At 39.3% G+C, this 23,266-nt stretch overlaps 1 long non-coding RNA gene across 1 annotated transcript in view; it reads left to right on the top strand.

Moving 5' to 3' along the window:
• LOC114887978 overlaps nt 1-20,964 on the top strand; it is a 174,589-nt gene extending 153,625 nt beyond the window's left edge. The window contains exon 3 of the long non-coding RNA XR_003791664.1: nt 20,888-20,964. This is a non-coding gene — a long non-coding RNA (uncharacterized LOC114887978). The remainder of the gene's footprint in view (nt 1-20,887) is intronic.
• Nucleotides 20,965-23,266: the final 2,302 nt, after the last annotated feature.

Here is a 23,266-nt window from a genome sequence, read left to right as displayed (position 1 = left end):
GGGTGCAGAGGCATAATTTTCGTGAGGGTAGCTGTATTTCATCAGAATAAGTTCCCACCCAAATGATTCATCATACTCTAAAATGCCAGGCTATTTCGGCAACATTTGCTTTAGCCAGCTGATATTTTTAAATAGATGTTATCACTTCACCGCTCTGTCCACCTGAACATACTTGCCTCCACACAGGCTGGAGGAGAGGTCTAGGGGATGAAAGGGTGCCCATTAGACTCACCATGTAGTGTTTTCTCCTCCACCATAGCATTTTCTTTTTGAGAATGTTAATCTATTCTTCCCCATTAAGACACAATGTTCTTTATTTTTATAGTAGATTTTGCTTCTCATTATAAAATAATACATATTCATCATAGAAAGTTTAGAAAACACAAGAAAGAGAGAGAAAAGGAAAGCCACCTTTAATTCTATCACTGAGAAATTCTGCAAATATATTAGTTAATATTCTTTTATTCTTGTATTTTTATTGTGCTTATAAATATGTCTTTAAAAATTTTTTAAATGACAGCTTACATAGTTAGGTGATCTACTTTTTTAAGACCAATATGTCACAAACTTTTCCCCAACCCATTAAATATTATTCCTTTTTTTTTAAAATTAGGGTGTATTTGCTTTACAATGTTGTGTTAGTTTCTGCTGTACAGCAAAGTGAATCAGCTATATGTATACATATATCCCCTCCCTCTTGAGCCTCCAATCTCACCCCTCTAGGTCATCACAGAGTACCAAGCTGAGCTCCCTGTGCTCTACAGAAGCTTCCCACTAGCTATCTATTCTACACAATATTCATCACTGCATTGAATTCTATTTTAATAAACATTTTATCTTAACAAAAGAAGACAATGGACTAGAGCTGTTTTAAGTTACTCACTGCGAAAGCACTTTCTGTGTAATTCATGATTTATAGCACTGGACCTGTGATAAATTAATGGTCATATTAGAATTTTTGGATAATTTTTCTATAGCTAGTCTCCGTGATATCTACCAAACTATTTTATAGTAGTGACTTCCTACCCAGAAAGTAGCTGTAAAAAGTAGCTGCAATACTTGAATTTGGAATCAAGCTCCTAAAATTTGCAGAACTTTTGCGATAAGTCTGACTTTCTCAATGTTTGCATTCTTAAAATCATTGCAGTATATTAGGATGAAAGCCATCTTAAATAGTCCTAGTTCATCCAGTTCGCCCTAATCTGTTCACTTTAATTTGTATATCTTAATCTGAAGCATCATTGTACCTGAATCTGCCCAGATTATGTCTCTGAGTTTTTAACATCTTTAAAGGAGGTCCTACAATTGTCTTTGCTGGTACCTGCCTGTGTTTAATAACTCCTCTGTGCATGAGTTCATTGTAGCTCCCGTACAACTTAAACCTCTCCTGCTGCATTCTGGTTACATTTCCCTCTCTCATTTTAATGTAAAGGAAGGACAGCTGGTCACTAATTCTCTTTCAAAAACACTTCTCAACTTGTCAATGAGGATAGCCTGCCGAGTAGACTAGACATCCAGTTGGGTTTCCATGCATTCCAGCTAAGATGACTGTCAACGTGCCAGACACATGATCCCTTCGGTGTCAGTATCATTTCATTTAATATTTATTCTCTCCTACTGAGTGTATGGCACTCTAAACAAAGTGTTTACCGTGAAAGTGATCTTCAGATTCAGTGAGACCAGTGTCACCTAACGTGCTACCTAAGTCTTAATTGTAGTGTATTTGACGCCACTGAAAGTGATAAAATGAAAAACCACTTAGAAGTCACTACTTCCTCGTTTGTGTTTACTCAGCCGGTGAGGACTAATTGTTGTGTTGACAACCCATGGCTTCTACTTCATTGGCTAATTCTGTTGTCATTTGAAAAGTTAATTATAGTTTTCGTGATGCCTTTGTTTCTCCTTCCATATTTTTAGATGAGATGATGTCTACTTTAACTTTTTTTTTTTAATGGCTTGACCTTACTGAAATGAATTGTTTTGGGCTTATTTGCTTGCATATTGTTTACCTCCAAGAGGGCAATCCTTTTTGTCTAGGACACATGCAAGGGTTTCCCCCCAAATCTCACAATACCTGTTAGCTCCTGTTCTTGAAGCAGATAGAGCATAATTGACATTTCCATTCTTGTCATCTCACTATAGTTCTTCATTTCAACCATCCTGTTATTGGGCTTACAATGACTTTTGTTAAGTTTAGGAACGAACTATTTGTTTTTATTTTAGAAATTGAGTTTTTTGCTCCTATTATTTTGTCTTCCCCTCCCCATTCATGCTGTTAATAAATAAGTCGATGCTAGCTGACGTCAGAGTCTCTATGTGCCAGGCAGAGGTATAAATGTTTACATAGATAAGCTCAGCTAATCTAACTCCCCTTCCCTAAATCCTATGAAGTGGAAACCGTTCTTATCGCCTCTTTATAGATGAGGACAGTCTTTAATTAGAATAAATAACCTGTCCAAAGTTACACAAGCAGCTGTCCACCTTGTGTTAATTGCCTTAAAACAGGGATATACTTGAAAAAAATCTTCAAGGGAACTTAGAAAAGTCAATACTTAGACAAAATAATTCGGAGCATAATCAAGAAAGAGACCACCCCCAACCCACCCCCCAAAAAGGGGAAGGATTTTCCTGGGCTGGATGGACTGTCCCGTAGGGAAGGGGGTGAGATCAGAGCTGGATGCTCTGTATCCTCCTCCCCCACTGAATTCTGGGGAGGTGCAAAGCCCAAGGGAGATGGGAACAAAGAACTGGCCTCCAAGATTCCAGGGCCCTCACACAGCCTAGAAGTAACAGGAAGATTCTCAGGCATCTCAGACGTATAAGAGGGAGCTGCAAGAGCTGAGTCCATTCATGGCCTGAGCGAGACGAATAGCCTGCAATCAGAGGACCACAGACATCTCAACAAGGAAATGACCCCAGAGATCCACAAACTCTTCACCGGTTCCCCACCACATAGCGCCCAGAACTTAGACCCAGACCCCCCAAAATATGAAATCAGTTGAGGCTGAGGTTCTACTACCCTAGTGGAACACTGGCTTAAAATAAGAAATGAGGGGAGTCATTGAGACATATAGACAGTTGCGTTTCTTGCACACCTGACACTACACATATTGGGGAGCTGACCTGAATGTATCTGATGCATTTGTTTAAAGTGTTACCACTGCTATGAAATCATTTCTTTAACAAATAAGCAGTAAACAATAATACAATAAACAATAAATTTAGTTTGCAATAAGCAAACGTATTTGGCTTTCTTCTGTAAGGGAGTAAAAAGTTTTCCCAGACACTTGTAGGGTCCCTGGCTTGGTCTGAAATTAGACTGACAAAGACAGATCAACAGTTGAAAAGCAGACACATTTATTTAATGTAAGTTATACATGACACGGGAGCCTTCATAAAGAAATGAAGACACAAAGAAAGGATTAAACATGAGTGTTTTTATGCTAGATTTGTTGAAAAGTGCCTAGTCCTGGAAAGATAGGTTATGATAAGGAGTACTAGGTAAGTGTCGTAAACAGGGGGCAACTTAACAAGTCCTGTTCATTGGGATTCTTCTCGGCATCCTTCCATCTTGCAGACAGGATGCTCCTTTCCTCTGGGTGTAGTAGGGAGGGCACCTGTCACATGAGGGTCTTAGGACTTGTTTCAGAGAAGAAGGGCCGGGGTGGGGTAGGGGGGAGTCAATGTCTCAGAATCCTTCACCTTAAAATTGTCAAGGTATCGTATTTGGGGGTAGTGTGTTCTGAACCCCTCACTTCTCTCCCATAATAATTGTGTAGTAATTTTATGATAACCTGCCTGATTTTTAAAACTCTACTGTGTATGTCATTGGTTGCTACTTAGAGATACCAACCGGGTTCAGAGTCTCTGAGTAAGTACTCGCATTTGGAAGCCACCCTCAAACTTCGTATCACAGTACATAGAGTTGAGACGTATTACTTAAATAAAACTTAGCAGGCAAATCTAGGCTTGCAGAAGGCAGAACAGTGGTCACCCTGGGTGAGGGGAGCGTGGGTGACTAGAAGGGAGGATGAGAGGGTGTCTGGAACAGTGATGCTTATGGGTTGAATAGTGACCACCCCCCAGAAAAAGTCAGGTTGAAGTCCTAACCCTGGTACCTGCGAATGTGATCTAGTTTGGAAATGGGGTCTTTGCAGATGTGATCAGGTTAAGGCCCATCATTAGAGTGACACACAGGGGAAGGCCCTGTGAAGACTGAGGCCGAGATTGGAGTGATGTGTCCACAAGCCAAGGACCCCCAAGGATTGCTGGCCGCCCCCAGGAGTGAGGGGAGGCGCCCAGAACAGGTATTCCCTCCCAGCCTCCAGGAGGAACCAACCCTACCAACACCTCGATCTCTAACTTCTGGCCTCCAGAACTGTGGGAGAACAAATTTCTGTTGCTTGGAGCCCACCAGTTCGTGGCACTTTGTTTCGGCAGCCTTAGGAGACTGACATGCCGGTGGTGTTCTGCTCTTGGTCTGAGCGCTGGTTATTTGGGAGTTTTCAGTTTGTGACAATTCTTCTGTGCCCTTATGAACTGTGCACGTCTCCCTTGTGTACAGTACTCCAACAAAAAGGTAAAAAATATACGTGTATATACCGCAAAGCGTTATGCTTGGATGAAGGCGAGGAAAAGGCCCTTTCTTATGCTCAGTGACAGAAAGATTTCACTCTCTGTGGCCCCTTCCTTCATGTGCTTCAGAAGAAACCGTGTGGAAAAATGATATAAGAAGATGGTCAAAATAGAAGCATGCAGAGAGAATGGGTGTAACTGAGAGGGTTTTCATCACGGCAGAGAAAGACCCCTTTTTAGAGGGTAAATAAAAGGAAACAATAGTTTGCAAATTTAAAGGAAATTTGATTTCTCTCTTAAGAGCTTATCTGCTCACATGAGCATCCCTGTTAAGTCAGCTGTAATTACAGCTAGTTCTCGGCCAGACCCTTCCTTAATGAGGCTGCGAGCACTTCTATCAGCACGGGTTTTGTTTCCTAATAGGTGCCCCTGGTTTGTCGTGGAAGCTTCCACAGATAAGAGAAAAAGGAGAGTGGAGGGAAAGGAATAGAGTTGGAGCCGCAGGGAGCCTCTCCGGGCACTGGAGACTCTTGGTAACTTTTCTTAGAACTGTCACTGGTATTAGCTTCTAACCCATTAAACTCGCTTACAGGAGCGCTTTAGTCAATGAAGCAGGATATGGCCTTTTCTTGGCCTCTCCATTCCCAATCCCAGCAAAATGAATGAAACACAAAAAGTTCACAGGGGAAATGGCTGGGGAGGCCGGGTTGGGAGCTGGTGTCGGAAAGAGCTTTTAACTTGTCTTAACATTACTGTCCTTTTCCATTTCAACTTTTATCTGCCCATTAACTACTTAAAGTTTGCTCATCCATCCATCAAAAAGAAAAAGAAAAAACACCAAATGATGTGTGAAAAGATCTTCTAGGTGTTGCTAGGTTTAGATGTCGTCTCTTGGATTTGTCTAAACAGGATTCGCTTCTCATCAGGATATATGGGCTCCTTTTTAAGAACAATTAATTGTCATTTGTGATTTTTAAAAGCTCTTAGCTTTGAAACTCCTTTAGAAGTATTTCAGATCATTACTGTTTCTGACAAAAGGAAGAGGTAACTATGCCGAGATGTTACGGGGTCAGTGTTTTTACAAAGGATGAAGCCTATTTAAGATTCGTTTCTAGTGATTTACAGAGTGAAGGTGTCACAGATCATGAAATATCACTCACCCAATTTCACATAGCTTTCTATGGAAAAAGTCAAGTTAATTATTCTGTTTATGGCCTAAGAACAAAATATTTAATAAGGGATCTGGAGCTTTGATTACAAAATAAGGCAGGTTTATGTGTCATAGGAATATGTATCTGTTTACTAAATGTACATGTTAGGACCTTTCTCAGATCTTTACAGACTTCATTCTGTTAACTTCCAAAAAGAAACTTAATTCTGTAGAGGGAAATGGGTCCTACCGATTAGATGGATTTTCTTCAATTTGACTAATAGGATCAAAGTGAAGAAAAATGTTAGTATGAAGGCATTCAAGTAGAGCCAGCACTCAATCCAGATCACAGATATGATTTATTTGTTCATTCAGATAACAGTCAATGAGGATATTCATATGAGCTGTAAACGATGAAGTCCCCTCACCAAACTCTTTACAGTTTGTAAAAGATAGGAACGTAAGATTAAGGCAACTTAAATACACTTCAAGACAGAGCATGAAGCTGTTTGTAATCTGTAAATATTAATTGCTGGGATGCTGGGGGTATAAATAAAATCCCCAAACACATGAGACAGATGCATTTACTCCATCATCACACAGAGACTACGGAATTCTCCAGGTTTGCCCTCGTTAACCCTTCTCACCCACCACCTGTCTGGGCTCAGTGTTACCAGGCATATAACAAGAAGGCTGGATGACTAGATCATCTCTTTCCATCTTTTATCTACTTTATCACTACTATTATGATTATGTTTTGGAGATCGAGACCACACTCTAGTATGGAATTTGAAGAAGCGCTGCTTGCTCGCATATCTTTAGGGCAGCATGACTTATTAGAGAAATGCTGATTTTTTTACACAGATCCTCTGTTTTCAATATTAGTAAACGGGCCGGCCAGGGCAATGGCCACACACTACACTACTAGCAGGAAGTGGACGAGAGTCTGAATCTAAATTCCACTTTAGACTCAAGCACTCTGTTCATTTCATTCAGCAAATGTAGTTCTCACTGTGTGCCAGGCTTTGCGCCGTGAGTTGGGACCACAGAGACAAAAAGCCCGACTGCTTGACCTGTCAGTGAAATCTAGGATCTCCTGCACATAATTCTACATCCCCGCATTTGCTTATAATTGCTGCCTGTGTCCAGCTCAGTGACTTAACCGCGATCTCCATCACAGCAGAGCCAGTGACACTGCTTGAATGAACGAGTGAGTAAGGGAATGAGGCCAGGCCCCTTCCCAGAACAGCCACAGCCTTACAGAGGAGACGAGTACATACACACCTGGGACAGAGCCAATCTAAGTACACGAATGGGTGTAAAACAACGGGTCCCTGGGGTCCAGAGATGGATGAACTCATTTTGACTTCAGGAGAAGGCTGGATGTGGAGAGGAAGGATCTTCAGTTTCAAGTGGAAAAAAAAAAAAACCCTTTTATGTAGAAAATTATGGTAAACAGATGCTTCCTCGCCCAAGTAATTACTTTAGAAACTCTTGAAATTGCCTAGTATCCCACCTGCATCCCAGCAACCCACGTGTTCACTGCCATCCTTTCAACTAACAAAGTAACTTCGTGTTCTTGGTGAGACAGCCTTCAGGAGACTCTGAACGCTGTGCTCCTGAGTTTACAGAAGACACAGTTCATGCTCCAAATGCTCTCTTCTGCTGGTTTGCTATGGCAGCATCCTTTACTAAAAACAGTTGTCACATTCCCCCTAGGGAAGTCCCATCTCTGGGTTGTACGCTAAGAGCTTGGTCCATAAGGAGTCCCAGAAGGATTTTCCTTTCCCTGCCAACCTATATGGGCTTATCTGTTGAGCTCACCTGGAGAGCATGCAGAGCCTGGGTTTGAGAGGAAAAGTGGAGGGAGATGCCAGAGTCCAATAGGAGCTTGAGGATGCTAAGGCAGGAAGTGGTCCAGCTGGATGAGGACATTCCTGGAAAGTAAAAGCAGAGCAAACCTCCCCTTGTTTAAAATGCTGCAGCACAGCCATATTGGAATTTGAAGATCCTCATATAAAGCCAGGAACTGTATTTAACTCCTAGCCCAGACAGAATTCTTTTTTTTTTTTTTTTTGGTATTTAAATTGTTTGAAGACTCCTTTTCCTCTTAATCTGCTAATTCTTGGGAAATTGGTCAGCTCAGGATAGCCACTGATAACACTATCTACACTAGGCAAGATCCTTTTTTGAAAAAAAAAAAAGTGTTGAAATATTATTTTGTGCTTTTTCTTTCCTGGGTATTTTTCACTCAGCAGGATTTCTACAGATAGCCATGGCTTAGGGAGATTTTGCCTGAGGAACTTCTGCAGGGCTAGAAAGGAGAAGCTGCTTCCCCTCAAGGATAGGTCTCCTTTTGCAGAAGAGAAATCATACACAGGAGGCTGCACCTGCTGTGCTGTGGGGTGCAGGTGAGTGCCCAGGTAGGGAAAGAGTGGGTTCGGGATTTAGAAGGGGGAAGAGGTCTTGTGTCCCTCCCCCGGTAGGAACCTGAGCCCTGAAGGAGCCTGGCTGAACCTGCCACGTGGGAACCGGGGTAGCTGCCTCTGGAAGGATCCCCACAGGCTCTGGGGACTGGAATGACCCAGTCACATCTGAGATTGCATTTCCCATCATGGCGCCGGAACCAGGGGACAGGGAGTGTCTGAGAGGCTCGGTTACAGAAAATTAAGTAACATTCCTGCCCACTTCATTCTGTGGCTAAAAGGCATTCCTTCTACAATAATTATATTTATTGTTTTGTATACAACACACCGAGTTCAACTGATCAATTTCCAATTTGCCAATGTATCAAAATAAGCATGCTTATGAACTGATTTTAACTGAAATCCTGTTATTTTGGGAAGTGGAAAGATATGCATAGGCACCTAAATGTCTATTTCTCCCTTCATTATTTAATATATTTTGCATTTAACAATGTTAATTTATATTTCACAACAGAACAACAAGGGAAAGAAACCCAAACAGTTTATTTTGATGCAGAAAGTCATAGTTTTAAAATATAGGAATCTTTTGAAAATCCTCTTGTAATCTGTTTTGTGTTTTGATAATAGAGCCTTTTATGACAAGAACATGGTACATAGAAGGGTTTCTTTAACTATTTTTGTTGAATGGCTGAGCTAATTGATGAAAGAGCATTCCAGACACTCTACAAGTTAGTTTATTGGAGTGTAGAGTGGCACAAATTTTGGAGAGCTGTTTGGCAACATTTGCAAACATCTTAAAATTATTCACAGCTTTTGACTCAGAAACCCCATTTCTAGGTATTTATGCTAAGGAAATAATTACAGACATACGCAACAATTACTAGAAAGAATGCTTGGCTGAGTGAGGTTTATAAAAATAACATTAAAAAATTGTAAAGAATGTTAATGTTCCAAAATAATGCACTGGCCAAATAAGAATGATCCATCATATAATGAAATGTAATGCAACAGTTATACATTATAGGAGTATTAATTGTATATTCTTTGTATATTTTCAAGATATATTCAGGTATTCAAACTTACAAAGTATCCTCCGCTACTAGATCTATCTCAGTTGTTGTGTGTGTTTATGTGATTTTGATTTTCTTCTTTTTACCTGTATCTTCTTAATTTTCTACAATGACCAATCATTACTCTTAAATTAAGGGAAAAAAACCTCAATAAAATTAGTTAAGACCATGCATTTAAAAAGGAAAAGGATGTGAATATAGATCATTGAATTTTTTTCTATTCTATAAAAAGAAAAAATATTTTAAAAGAATAATGATTATGTTGTATCAACTAAAGTTTATCCTGCTTAAGCTTTAGTAACAGACTTTAATCTCAGTAACTTTATTTATTTATTTGCAACTAGGTCAAATCTATTAATATGTGATATTTATGTCTCTGCATGGTTGAAGCTGCAAATCCTTTTTTAAAAAAATTTTTTATAGGAGCTTAATTGCTTTACAATGTTGTGTTAGTTTCTACTGTACAGCAAAGTGAATCAGCTATATGTATACATATATCCCCTCTTTTTTGGATTTCCTTCCCATTTAGGTCACCACAGAGCACTGAATAGAGTTCCCTGTGCTATACAGTAGGTCCTCATTAGTTATCTATTTTATACGTGTTTGTTAGTTTTAAATAGACTTTGTGTTTTAGAAAAATTTTAGATATATGGAAAAATTTAGAAGATAGCTCAGCAAGTTCCCACATGTCCTTTACCATTTTCCCCTATTATTAACATCTTATTACAATTATGAACCAGTATGGATACATTATTTTATCGAAAGTCCATAGTTTACTTGAAGTTCCTTAGTTTTCACCTAGTGTCCCTTTTCTGTTCTAGAATCTCATCCAGGACACACATGACATTTAGCTGTCAGGACTTAGTTTCCTGGTGTGACAGTATCTCGGGCTTTCCTTGTTTTGATGCCCTCGCAGTTTTGAGGAGGACAGGTTAGGAACCTGGTAGGCTGCCCCTCTACTGGAATTAGTCTGATGTTTTCTCATGATTAGACTGGGGTTTCAATAATACATTAAAAAATAAATCTTTTCCTCCAGCTTCCCCTTCAAAAAAATAATCCATACCCTCAAACATCACAAAATTCCCAAGTCTAAACCCAGGGCAATGTCTTGTGTCTTCTCATTCATTGACAAATATGCAAAATGACACAAACTCTGGCTGTGGGCCTCTCCGCTAGTAACCTAACCCCTGGGTGCAAATAAACATCCATTTAATGCAAGTCCTATCAGTGGAGGAGCCTGCTCTCTGGCCTCCTGGGTTACAGGACACTCTTGTCAGCTCCCTGCCCAGCTCCTCCACGGTTTGAATTTTAACAAGGCTGTGAAACTTGCAGGTTAGAGCATATTGCTGCTGTTTCCTGTTTCCGTTTCAGTTAGCCTCCCAGCTTTGTGATTTTGACAGGCGTTTCAGGCTTGAATGGAATGCAAACACTTGGAGACAAACACCTAATTATTTTTTTCTTCCTTAATATTGTCACTTGTAGAAGAGAGTACAGTTTTTAAAATGGGAAATATTATCACATGATGAGGAAGAAAGCTTTTCATGAAAGCTGTCCTAGTCCCCTGACTCTGGAGTTTTGGTGAGCGCTCAGTAGGGAAGCTCCTCCCAGGGACCTGTAAGCTGTAAGGGACTCATTAGCAGATGAGACTGAACTCCTTTTTCTGCTTCACAGATGTCTCATGTCCTTTGGAAAACTCCTGATCTCTTAACAGAGATCCAGAACAGCCTTTTAGTTAGAAGACAAAAAAAATAAAGTTTTGCCATTTAAAATAGACGTTGATACTTTCTAGCATCTTTGTCACCACCTGGTAGGCTGAGCTCTGAGGCATGCTTGAATCTCAGCTGCAGACCAGTGGGGAGAAATCCTGGGATGGAGAGAAAAATTAATAGTGCTGACTTCTAAAGGAGGGTTCCATAATAGAATTTGTATTATAAGGGAAATGGGACTGGGCCAGTCCTAATTCCAAAGATGGTTTGCGGGGACAGAGCCTGCACTCTGGGGGATGTGATGGGGTCCAGGCTGGGGGAGAGGCATGGTAAGAATTCCACTGGGTATTAGGACCAAGGCCAGGCAGTCAGGTGTTTGCGAATAAATTCTAAAATCAGTATAGTACCTTAGGAGCACATCAGAACACTGAGGCAATAATCCAGACGTCGTCAAAAGAACGGCCAGTGCAGGACTGGTTATAAATTGATAGCATGGCGAGCTTGCAAGAAGGCTCAGAGCTACAGAGCAGCAAGGGGAATTCCAGATTGCTGACTTCCTATATTTATTTCAAATATTTTTCCTGATTTATTATTTTAATAATAATTTGACTCATACATATTAATTTTGAATTAATATCATCTTAACAATCTTCTTTAATTTTTCTCTGAGCTTTTGCATTTGGAAAGTTCTACCAACAAATTAGAGAATGATTCACTTATAGTTTGTATTTGTTATTTTTTACATTTAATTATTTAAGACATCTAAAATTCAATTTTTAATATATGGTACAAGGTGAGAATCTAGATATATTCCCCATCCTTAGTTAACCAAGTTCCCCAGCATCAACCACTAAAGAAAGATTTTAATTCCAGGAAGTACCTGGTCTCACCTAACTTTGTCTCACAAATGCGTAGTGTGGGGTCTGGTCTCTAGTGGTTGCTCAGTTAAACATCTGTTGAGTGAGTGAACACTTCTGAACCTATTCCCGTCCCCAGCGCCCAAGGAGCCCCTCCCATCCTCAAGCTGTTTGGTCACATCTTATGGATAACACATTTGCTCTAATAAGGACTTCTTTTCGAGGTGGACCTACAGTTTGACAGTGTGTAATGATTCTGATTAGTTCATTAAGAAGAGCTAACGTTCTGAACAGTAAACAGATGCTGGGAATTAATACCGATCATCAAGGTCTCACCCAGGCTGCTTCCCAGAGGCAAGAGCTTCTCAAGCAAAGCACCCGAGCGCCTGTGTACCTGGCGTCTGCCCGCCGAAGCAGCTTCCGTGAGCGAGTCCCTGGCCAGCTTGCCTCGGTGGCCATGCTGAGGGCGATGATATCTCTACCCTTCCCTCTAACAACACTTGTCGGTCACCTCCAGTTGGTCTCTGTTCTGGAGATAACGCATTTTTATATTTTAGGGCATCTTTGCATAGTGTTGAAGAATAAGACAACTTCCCATTCAACACCTGTGATGTAGATTCCCTAAACCTCAGTTTTCTCATCTGCAAAATGAGGGTAATGCTAGCTAACATTTACTAACCCTCTACTCTGTGCCTGGCACTGTTCCAAGTGCCTTATATTTAGTAATTATTTAGTGCTCATAAAAACCTCTATGTGGTAAGCACTATTTTTATCCTCTTTTACAGTTGAGGAACTGGGGGCATACAGAGGAAACTGACTTACGTTAGGCTAAACAGCTACTAATGGCAAAGCCAGGATTAAAACCCAGACACTTCTGACTCCAAAGTTTGAAACCTTAACCACAGAGCTACACTGTCTCGCAAGCAGGACAAATAGTACCCACCTTTGAGAACTGACATTAAAATCAAGTAAGATACTGTATACAAAATGCACAGTGAACCCTGGATAGGTGTCAGCCGTGTACCAGGAAAGCCTAGTCCCCTTGCTCACTGCTCTTCCTTTCCTTGGGGGACACAGATGCTCACATCGTCCCTTCCTACATAATAGTGGTGGCGAAGCTTGACGTACAGGAGGCTGGGACCACATCACAGGGTCCTCAGTCAGATCTGGAAGATTAGGAAAAGCTTTCCAGGGAGCACGGGGAACATTATTTGTATCTGCAGTTGTTTGAGGGCAAAAAAAAAAAGCCAAAATAAAAATCTGCTTCTCTTTTCCCTCCCAAAATTCAGGGGTGATTTTCCCTCCAGCTTCTGGCTATGTTGCTTCCTCTTCTCCCATCCCCTTCCACCACTGCCCTGCCTGTCACCTTTTTCAGAATTCTCTGGAAAGGACAGGACATACCCGAGCACACAGCCCTCATATCCATCTGTTCCACAAACACTGGTGGATGGGGGAGCACCCAAGAGTTTAGCTGAGTTACCCCCATGTGATACGGAGAGTGGGAGAGAGAGAGACAACTAAAGGGCATGAGGATGACGTGTTTTTAGGAACACTCAGACTTCTCACATTTTAAAAGATGATAATATTTAATTAGTTATCTCTCATCATGATTTTCCAAAAGCAGCCCAGCATGGGCATTGTTCCTAAAGTGTTATGAATCCCAGGTAAATATATATGTATATACACCTGAGATGATAACCTTTATTTATTTTTTTAAATAAAATTTTTTATTTTATTTATTTATTTTTGGCTGCGTTGGGTCTTCGTTGCCGTGCACGGGCTTTCTCTAGTTGCGGTGAGTGGGGGCTACTCTTCTTTGCGGTGCGCGGGCTTCTCGTTGCGGTGGCTTCTCTTGTTGCAGAGCACGGGCTCTAGGCATGTGGGCTTCAGTAGCTGTAGCATGTGAGCTCGGTAGTTGTGGCACACGGGCTTCAGTAGTTGTGGCTCGTGGGCTCTAGAGCACAGGCTCAGTAGTTGTGGCGCATGGGCTTAGTTGCTCTGTGGCATGTGGGATCTTCCCGGACCAGGGCTCGAACCCGTGTCCCTTGCATTGGCAGGCAAGTTCCTAACCACTGCGCCACCAGGGAAGTCCTGAAATGATAACCTTTAGATTCACTTGTAGTCTTTGTAGAAGGTAACGTATTACACTGAGACAGCCCTGATGAGCTCTTTAGTACAAGTGCCAGCTCAGAAAAACTTACCTTTTTACCAGAAAGGTGTTTTTTCTTGTTTTTCTGTGTTCTCTTAAATAATTGCAGTGATCTGAGGCTTACCATGCCTCAAAGCAGCCAGTTTGAATGTTCTGCATCTATAATTTCAAATGTCTTGACTTTCAGTAACCTAAAGTCTACCTGTGATTGTAATTTCTAACTATTGGTCCATGTTCTGCCCTCCAGAGAGAAAAAGAAAGTATATGGGTTTTTTTTTTTTCTGTAAATTTCATGGTTTCTCTTTGTTCTTTGGATGAACTAATGTTAGTTGTTGAGGATCTTATTTATATTCTAGTAGGCAAGTTATGCTAAGTGTGATACCGAAGCATGCATTTTTATATTTCGGTTTATTTTGCTTATTTTAAGCATGTTGTTACCTAGAAACTTTTGAGTAATCTTGAGAAAGTTGAGCATATGACATTACAAATTATTTTTAAAAGCAGAGTTACACAGTAACATTGTTTTACTGTTGCTTCGCAATTTGTGTTCATTTCAACTTAACCTATACAAAGATGATACCCTAGAAAATGAAAATAGTTTAAATAACAAGATCAAGTATGACCTCACTAATGGAATTCAGGAGGAATCTTTTATAAAAGTGTTTACTTTTCTAACGTACTTGTAAATATGTAAAAAAATTTTATATTCTTTGGACATAAAGATGCCTTATTTGCTTTTAAATGTATTTTATTAAATATTAGAAATAACAATAATAAGTACATTTTCAAATAGCACTGACACTTTATCATAATTTTTATTTTACTTCTTTAGGTTAAGATATATTTTTTTACATTGCAGGTAAATTTAATAAACTTTTGTAAGAAGGTTGTTTTCATTGTCCATAAAATATTTTTCTATGTTAACATTTCAACATAGGACAGGGAAATGAAAATTGCCATTAAGATAAAATCTTTCTCTTAGAAATATGAAAGGTAACATGAAAACACTTTGTTGGATTTAGGGCAATTCTGATTTAACATTCTGGTAGTAATGCTCTTCCCTTGAAGACCTACCCAAGGGATTGGATACCTACCTATCCAAATGGCTGTGATGTTACTTTTATTTGGACTTCATTAATTTATTTTTAGATTTTCCCATTCCTCCAAATGTGACACGTGGTGTAATTGTTGACAGTTTATGTGATATAGTCTCAGATCTAATTCGTGGGAATTTTCATATAAGTGCTTAATGATATGTTTGAAGAGATGCTATTGAATTCAAAGAACATGGTTAGTTCTCAGAAACATTAATTTGATTTTAATATAACTTTCTCCCCTCAGGTTATGGTTGATTTCTTACCTTGGGAAAATCCTAAGTGAGTTTAATTCACTCATTTTGAAAGTTTTCGCATTTAGCTTTGTGAGGCTGAGATTTTGCAAATATATTCAAAGCAAAGCCATACTCTTAAATTTAACCCTTTGGACATAACCTCATTTATTTTACTTTTAATGTCAGAGATAATAATGCAGAATCCGCAATTTTAAAACAAATGTTTAAAAGCACTTTCTTTAAGTGATCATTAATCACATGTGTAAATTTTATCTTTTAACCTTTGGAACATTAAAAAAAACATAGCATTTATTCCCTGTTTTACCAAATAATATTATTGTGCGTCTGTTGAATATGCAGTTTGGCTTTCAGGGACTTTTTGATCTTGGGTCAAATTCTGTGTCCTCTTAAGTATCTGTATTGTTAGACTCCTTTTGTTTTGTTGCTTGAGAAGAAAATGAAGATCTTTGACATCATTTATTCTGAAAACAAGTACCCAAGTGTGTTTAACAAGAAACATCAAGGAAGCAACTTCTGCCCTGCTGGTTTGAAAATCCAAAATCTTCTTTGCAAATAGGGTCATTCACTGGTTACAACTGGATCAAAAAGTAACAAGTCTTGTCTAAATCTTTAGCCTAAAACCTCCCCCAGCCTCTCCCAGATTAGCTCTGTTGTGCCTCCATTAACCTCTCAGAACCCCAGTATTGTTTCTCTTCATTACATTTATCCCCATGTCTCCTATTGTCTTTGCTTTTCATTAGGGGGAATAAACAGTAGAGGGTTTAAGCTGCCATAAGCTTCTCCAGCTTGGAGTACCTATTTGAGCTTCATATTTGACACTGGTTTCCCGTTTCTACGTAAACATTCATTTGGAATCCAATAACCTTGTCAATAGACATCGTCAGCGTGGAGTGCTGAGTGGGCTGTGTGAGCGACTACCAGTGAAGTCTCATTAGTTGTAGGAAAACCTAAAGCCAGAGATGACAGTTTTGCAACTGAATTAATGGTACGTTGACCCATTTTGTTATAAACAAATTGCAAAGAGTATTAGCGCATGAAAACCATATCCGTCTTCATATGATGAATTTAGAAAAGTACAGTATGTCCCTGGAGCCTGTCAGCAGACAGCTACTCATAATACCTTCGAGTCTTTCATTTTATACCAAATCTTTTAAACAGATTGGAATATGACATGCATTTAACATAAATTTGTTGGCAGGGCACTGGATTGAAAAAGACAAAGTAAACATAACATCATGCTGGCTGTGGATAGAAATCATTGCATTCTGATCTCCAGTTACTGTTTCAGTTAAGACAGCTATTCCTAACCTTGTCCCAAAGGAAATTTGACATTGATTAGAAAGGCCACGAGCGTAGGTCTCTGGACGAAATCCTGCGGAAGGACGAGAGTGATGTTATTTTTCTTAGAAATGGCATGACAAAGACTCTATACTGGGAGCCTTCTATGATGTCATAATTTGATCTACTAGCTGGCCTGCCTGCCAGTAAGTGACTGGTTAAGATCTAAGGGAGCCTCGCTGGACTCACCATACAAGTCTTGCTCTTCTTGTTATGTGTGAATTTAATCTTGACATAAGTTTAGAACCCCCCAAAGGTTAGTCACCCTGTCACGATGAAGGGAAAATTCTTACAGAACCAAGATCTTGAGATCATGGATTATCTATGGTTTTCCATTGTTTCGTAGCTTTTTCTATTCCCCTCTTTTGATAACAGTGCAGAGAGCCCGGGGCTTTTACTTCATCTCTGAAAATGATTCTCAAATGCAAATCTATGGTTAGGTGCAAAAGGTTAGCAGTCATGAGGCTTTCTGGGAAAGGAAGTCAGTTCTTACTATAATTTGTATTAACAGGCAATCCAAAAGGAAAAACAATACTCCTACGTCCTTTTCCCCAATATACAAAATGAGTTTATCTATGTGTGAATTTTGACTTTGCCACTTTCATCAGAAAGAACATTCAGGGTTTGGGGCTGGGCTAGAACCAGCTCCATGATTTTTGGGGCCCAGTGAATTACTGAAGATTTCAAGGCTGGCAACAGCAGAACATTAGACCAAGGCCAGGACCATCCTAGGGCTCATGGCACCAGTCCTGCTTGGGGCAAAATCTTAATGATATTCAATGGTATTTGCTTAGGGGGCTGAGGAATGCCTGACTCCTACCTCAAATCCCAGCCACCCCTGCTTAGCAGGCTTCTGAGGGAATTACAGGCATAAGTGACAATGGGAGAAAACTAAAACTCAATATACCATCCTATTATTTGTTGGCCTTTCACACAAAATCTGCAGAGCACTTTGGTAAACCGGGCAGGAGAATGCTGCCTAATTTAAAGCCACAATCTCCTCTTCATGGCACTAAGCCCAAACTCAGTTTTAGAATCTCACCATTTTTCCCCCCAGGCTGACTTATTCTGAGAGTGGAGCAGATGAAAGAATCCAAACACAAACAGCAGGGCTCAAGGACACAGAGTGAAAGCAAGCTGGCCTTAGGCATGGGAGGAAACCTTAGCTCAGTGGACCATTTTGGCCAAAAGGAAGCAATACGAAACCACGTTTATGAGCATGATATTTGTTTTGTTTTGTTTTTAATTTTTATTGGAGTATATTTGAGTTACAATGTTGTGTTAGTTTCTGCTGTACAGAAAAGTCAATCAGTTACACACACACACACACACACACACACACACACACACACACACATATATATATATATATATACTCTTTTTTAGATTCTTTTCCCATATAGGTCATTACAGAGTATTGGGTAGAGTTCCCTGTGCTACACAGTAGGTCCTTATTAGTCATCTATTTTCTATATAGTAGTGTGCATATGTCAATCCCAATCTCCCAGTTTATCCCTCTCCCCCCTTTCCTCTCTGATAACCATAAGTTTGTTTTTTACATCTGTGACTCTATTTCTGTTTTGTAAATAGGTTCGTTTGTACCATTTTTTTTTTTAGATTCTACATATAGGCGATATTATATAATATTTGTCTACTCTGTCTGACTTCATTCTATATGACAGTCTCTAGGTCCATCCACGTTGCTGCAAGTGGCATTATTTCATTCTTTTTTATGGCTTAGTTGTGTTCCATTTGTATATATGTACCACATCTTCTTTATCCATTCCTCTGTTGATGGACATTTAGGTTGCTTCCATGCCCTGGCTATTGTAAATAGTGCTGCAATGAACATTGGGGTGCATGTGTCTTTTTGAATTATGGTTTCTCTGGATATATGCCCAGTAGTAGGATCGCTGGATCATATGGTAGTTCTATTTTTAGTTTTTTAAGGAACCTCCCTACTGTTTTCCATAGTGGCTGTATCAATTTACATTCCCACCAACAGTGCAAGAGGGTTCCCTTTTCTCCACACCCTCTCCAGCATTTATTGCTTGTAGATTTTTTCATCATGGCCATTCTGACCAGTGGGGTGTGAGGTGATACCTCATTATAGTTTTGATTTGCATTTCTCTAATGATTAGTGATGTTGAGCATCTCTTCGTGTGCTTCTTGGCCATGAGATGATATTTGGAGGTACAGCAGCCTCACCCATGATGCAGTTGGTCATGTAGTTTGACCGAGCAGATGCACTGATATTTCTGGACAGGGCTGAGCAGGGTAGCAGGGAGGAGAGGATGGGAGAGAGCATCGTCCCCACCTCCTTGAAGGCAGTCAGGAAAAAATGGAGAAAAAATAAGTAATTTCTATCAAGCATTTTTCCAATGAAAGATTATTAAATTCTCTCAACTCTATGAAAATAACAGATGTTCTCTGAGGAAAATATAAAAAAATAAATAATTAAAAGCAAAAGCTAAGGATAATAACAAAAACCATACTGAATCTTCTATTGCCTCACATGTCAAATATACGTGGTGCTCACATTTCGGGGTATATCTGTTCTTACCTTTGTTTCATGCCTTTGTGATCATACATGTAAGTTAATAAAGATTGGCACTACACTACATGTAGCCTACTCCTTTTGCTTAGCGATACATCATGAGTGTCTTTATGCCAACAAATATTTCTCTACACCTTTATTTATTTTTTTATTTTTCCAACATCTTTATTGGAGTATAATTGCTTTACAATGGTGTGTTAGTTTCTGCTTTACAACAAAATGAATCAGTTATACATATACATATGTTCCCATCTCTCTTCCCTCTTGCATCTCCCTCCCTCCCACCCTCCCTATCCCACCCCTCCAGGCGTTCACAGAGCACCGAGCTGATCTCCCTGTGCTATGCGGGTGCTTCCCACTAGCTATCTACCTTACGTTTGGTAGTGTATATATGTGTCCATGCCTCCCTCTACACCTTTATTTTCAATGGCTACCTAGTGTTCTTTCATAGGTATTTGCTTAAATCCATTTTCTGAATATTTACGCTGCTTAGTAACTTTAGCTGTTGTAAATGATCCGGCATGAATGTCCTTGTATGTATAACTTCCAACACTTCTGGTTATTTCCATAAACTTGATTCCTAGAAATAAAGTTACTACATCAGATGGTATGCATACTTTAAAGACTTTTCCTACGTTAGTGACAGCATGGTAATTTGCAATTCCACCAGCAGGGTTAGAGAGCGATGCTTTCTTTGGCCGGTGCTGGGCATGGTCATTCTTTTTCCATTTTTGCCAGTCTGTTTGGAGAAAATGTTATCTTTTCATTTTAATTGCGTTTTTAAACATTCTTGGTGAAGTTGTTCCATTTCTGCCATTCTTAAATAGACAATAATCACAAAATATAAATTCTCTTTCAGTTTTTAAAATGAACTTTGTTATCATGATGCCTACATTTCAAAGAAAAATTAACCCACTGAGTTTCTGAAATAACAAAATGTTTTTATTTCAAGAAGTTCAGTTGTATATGTCAACTTAAAAGTTTTTAAAATACATTAGGGCTCTGATTACAAAAATGTCTCTTTTAGAAACTATAAAAGATAGACTAAAAGTATGGTAGTAGGCTGAATTGAAATTGGGGGTTTACTTTGGCCTGAGAGTGTAGAATGAAAGTGGAAGTTAAGCCAAGCCAAATCAATGTCAATCATATATATTGGAGACATATTCAAGTAAAATAGTTTAGGAGCTACATTTAAAAGTTAATCAAATTAGTAACTCCCAGATATTTACAGACATTCAATTAAATCTAAATAAATATATTTATTGCAAATTTGCCTTGTGTATTATTATTTAAATTCAAGAAAAGAGCCATCCAGTAGCCATGCAGTGGAGCTGACACCTCTTTTCATTAGTTTTATCTCCATGATGACCATGAAAAAGGAATTCTTTCTCTTTCCTCTTGAAAAAAATACCATTTTTTCAATTACTCTTTCAGTTTTTAGAATCTTTTGAAAGATTGATGCATGGGAAAGACTGACGCATATTCCAAGTGAAGAACCTTCCTTTTTAGACACAGAGTGGCTCATGAGTGTGTCTGTGGCTCATTCATGGGGTGTCACCAAGACACATTTTCAGGACATGCAAACTTTTGAACTAGATCCATTAATACTTTTTTTCCCCCCGAGCATGAGCTTCTACAGTCTGGGAGATGTGAAGGGTTCATGATTTTCTGCTCTCATTGTCATAATCTGATGTTTGTATCTCCAAAGGCACTGACTAGTGAACTGTGAATCCAAAACAGAAGAAAGAAAGTGAGGAGGCCCCTGAGGAAGCCATGTGGATGAGCAGCCCTGTAACCTAAGAGTCTACCTCTGGACACAGGTCAGTTACCATCATTATATTTATTGTTGAACGTGTGCGCTGGTCAACGGATGCTGCTTTCAACACACGGGTCTGTGAAGGGAATTGGTTAGGATGCAATCAGGAGGAAATTTGGGGGTGGGAGAGACTAAAATAGGGTTAAGAAATATTTCAAGTGACTTGTCAGTGCACTTTATAACAGGCTTCTGTATACGTGTGTGCGGCCATAAGAATATTTGGTATATTGTATTGCATTGGTAGAAATCAAATACATTGATAATTGTAATTCGGAGGGCACACTTCGCTCATCAGGACCCTTGGATAGGCGGGAAGGATTCAGGTGTGGAAAGAAGGGTCTGCGCTGCTTTTGACTTCCTCGTGACCACAGAATGCTCTAGAGTGGAACTGGGGAGGTTTGTGCATAGAACAGAGTTGCGAAGGGTTTGCAATGTGAAGAGTAAACTCGTAGAAACAATGTTCCTGAGAAGCCTTGGCCATGGGTTAGCCTGTCATTTCTTTCTTCAGAATGACATTCAAAGGAAATTTTTAAATGTTTGTGAATACATACTGCTTTCCTTTCCTTCAGCTCACCAAGGCTTCATAGAAGTAAATCTGGAAGGAGTCAAGGAAGGGGGGGCACAACAAATAACCAGTGTCTAATTTTAGGTTATTACCCCTCATCCTTCTTCAAACCCTGGAACATGTTCCATTTCTCTTTGGAAATGTTAATATCTCTGCCTGGCATGTCAAAAGTGGTAGAAAGAACAGTTTGACCTAATCAGCCTCATTTTGCACAATAAAGAAAGCTCAAAGGAGAATGTTTAATTTATTACCATTGTGAAAAAAAAAGCTCTGAATTATAGATTATGATTATTTTTATGTGATCCCTTTCTGAAGGTTTTTAAGATCTATCTTCTTTGTGGCTCTTTATCCAGAAAAAATCAATAATTAAAGATAAAATTAAGGTATTCTTATTAAATTAAGTATAGAGCTTAGACAGGTATACAGAGAATATTATAGTACAGTGTTTTAAAAATTATATATTATTATTTTTTGTATATAGACATATCTACAGACAACACATAATGCTTTGGAATTGGAATTATGAGGAATACAGCCCAGTTTCAAAATGCAAGGGTGCTAGTCAGAGAGACCCCTGAATGATGAGTTTAAAGGTCATCAAGGGTTGAGGGTTGGTTTATACCACTAACTTGGAAAAGCCTCCCTTACACCAAACATAGCAAGGTGGCTGCACAAAGCAGATCACACAGCTGTGACCATCAAAGATATATAGTCAGTCCCCCAAATTTGAAACTGCCTAAGGCAAACAAGCAATGAACATATTTCTACACTACTGACGGCTAAGATGAAAATCAGTTAATTTGGAAGAATCATTATAGAAAGTGAGCATTAAACTTTCCTTACCCACCCTTAAAAATGCTTATACTTCCATCATCTATTTATCAACTATCTATCATGTATCTATCTATCTATCTATCTATCTACCTATCAGCACACATATATGTGTATAGATAGGGACATAGACATATACATCTATGCATCATTTCTATATATCTATACATAATATTTCTATATGCACAAGCATATATCTATATATTTGTTTATATCAACATATAGAAAGAGATTTTGATTGTTGTTGTCAGGATGAAATGACCACTGTATACATTGTTTCATCTCAAACATTTGTCGCTTTTTGGAAGTCTACGACTAAGGCCAACCAACCTCTCTACCATGGATTTTCCTTGCAGAAAAAGAGAAGAGCTATGGATGGATAATTATAGATATGGATACAGATGTAGATACATATACTTCTTTCTCCCATTCTATACTGAAACCTGAAGAAGGAAGGCAAAGAATCCCATCGGATACACCGATCTGGGAGAGGAATAGTCTTCAGAAGAAATGTCAGAAATAAAGTCAGAGATGGTTAATAGGTATATCACATACTATTTAAAGAAAGTTCTGCCCCCACACAGAGGAAACTGGCCAGGTCAAAAAGCACACGTTTCACTTGGGGATGAGGTGCTGTATTTGAGTTGACACGACTGTGACCTTAGGAATAGATCATTTCTGGGTAGACCTGGATGGAATAGTAACTGATATCTGGGTAGAACTGGATGGAATAGTAACTGATAACTGGGTAGACCTGGATAGAATAGTAACTGATATCTGGGTGGACCTGGATGGAATAGTAACTGATATCTGGGTAGACCTGGATGGAATAGTAACTGATATCTGGGTAGAACTGGATGGAATAGTAACTGATA

This window comes from Monodon monoceros, unplaced genomic scaffold, assembly GCF_005190385.1.
Source record: "Monodon monoceros isolate NGI ecotype Baffin Bay Population unplaced genomic scaffold, NGI_Narwhal_1 Super_Scaffold_8, whole genome shotgun sequence".
Taxonomy (NCBI): domain Eukaryota; kingdom Metazoa; phylum Chordata; class Mammalia; order Artiodactyla; family Monodontidae; genus Monodon; species Monodon monoceros.
Note: the sequence above shows the minus strand (reverse complement) of the source record. Positions and strands in the feature narration are given on the sequence as shown.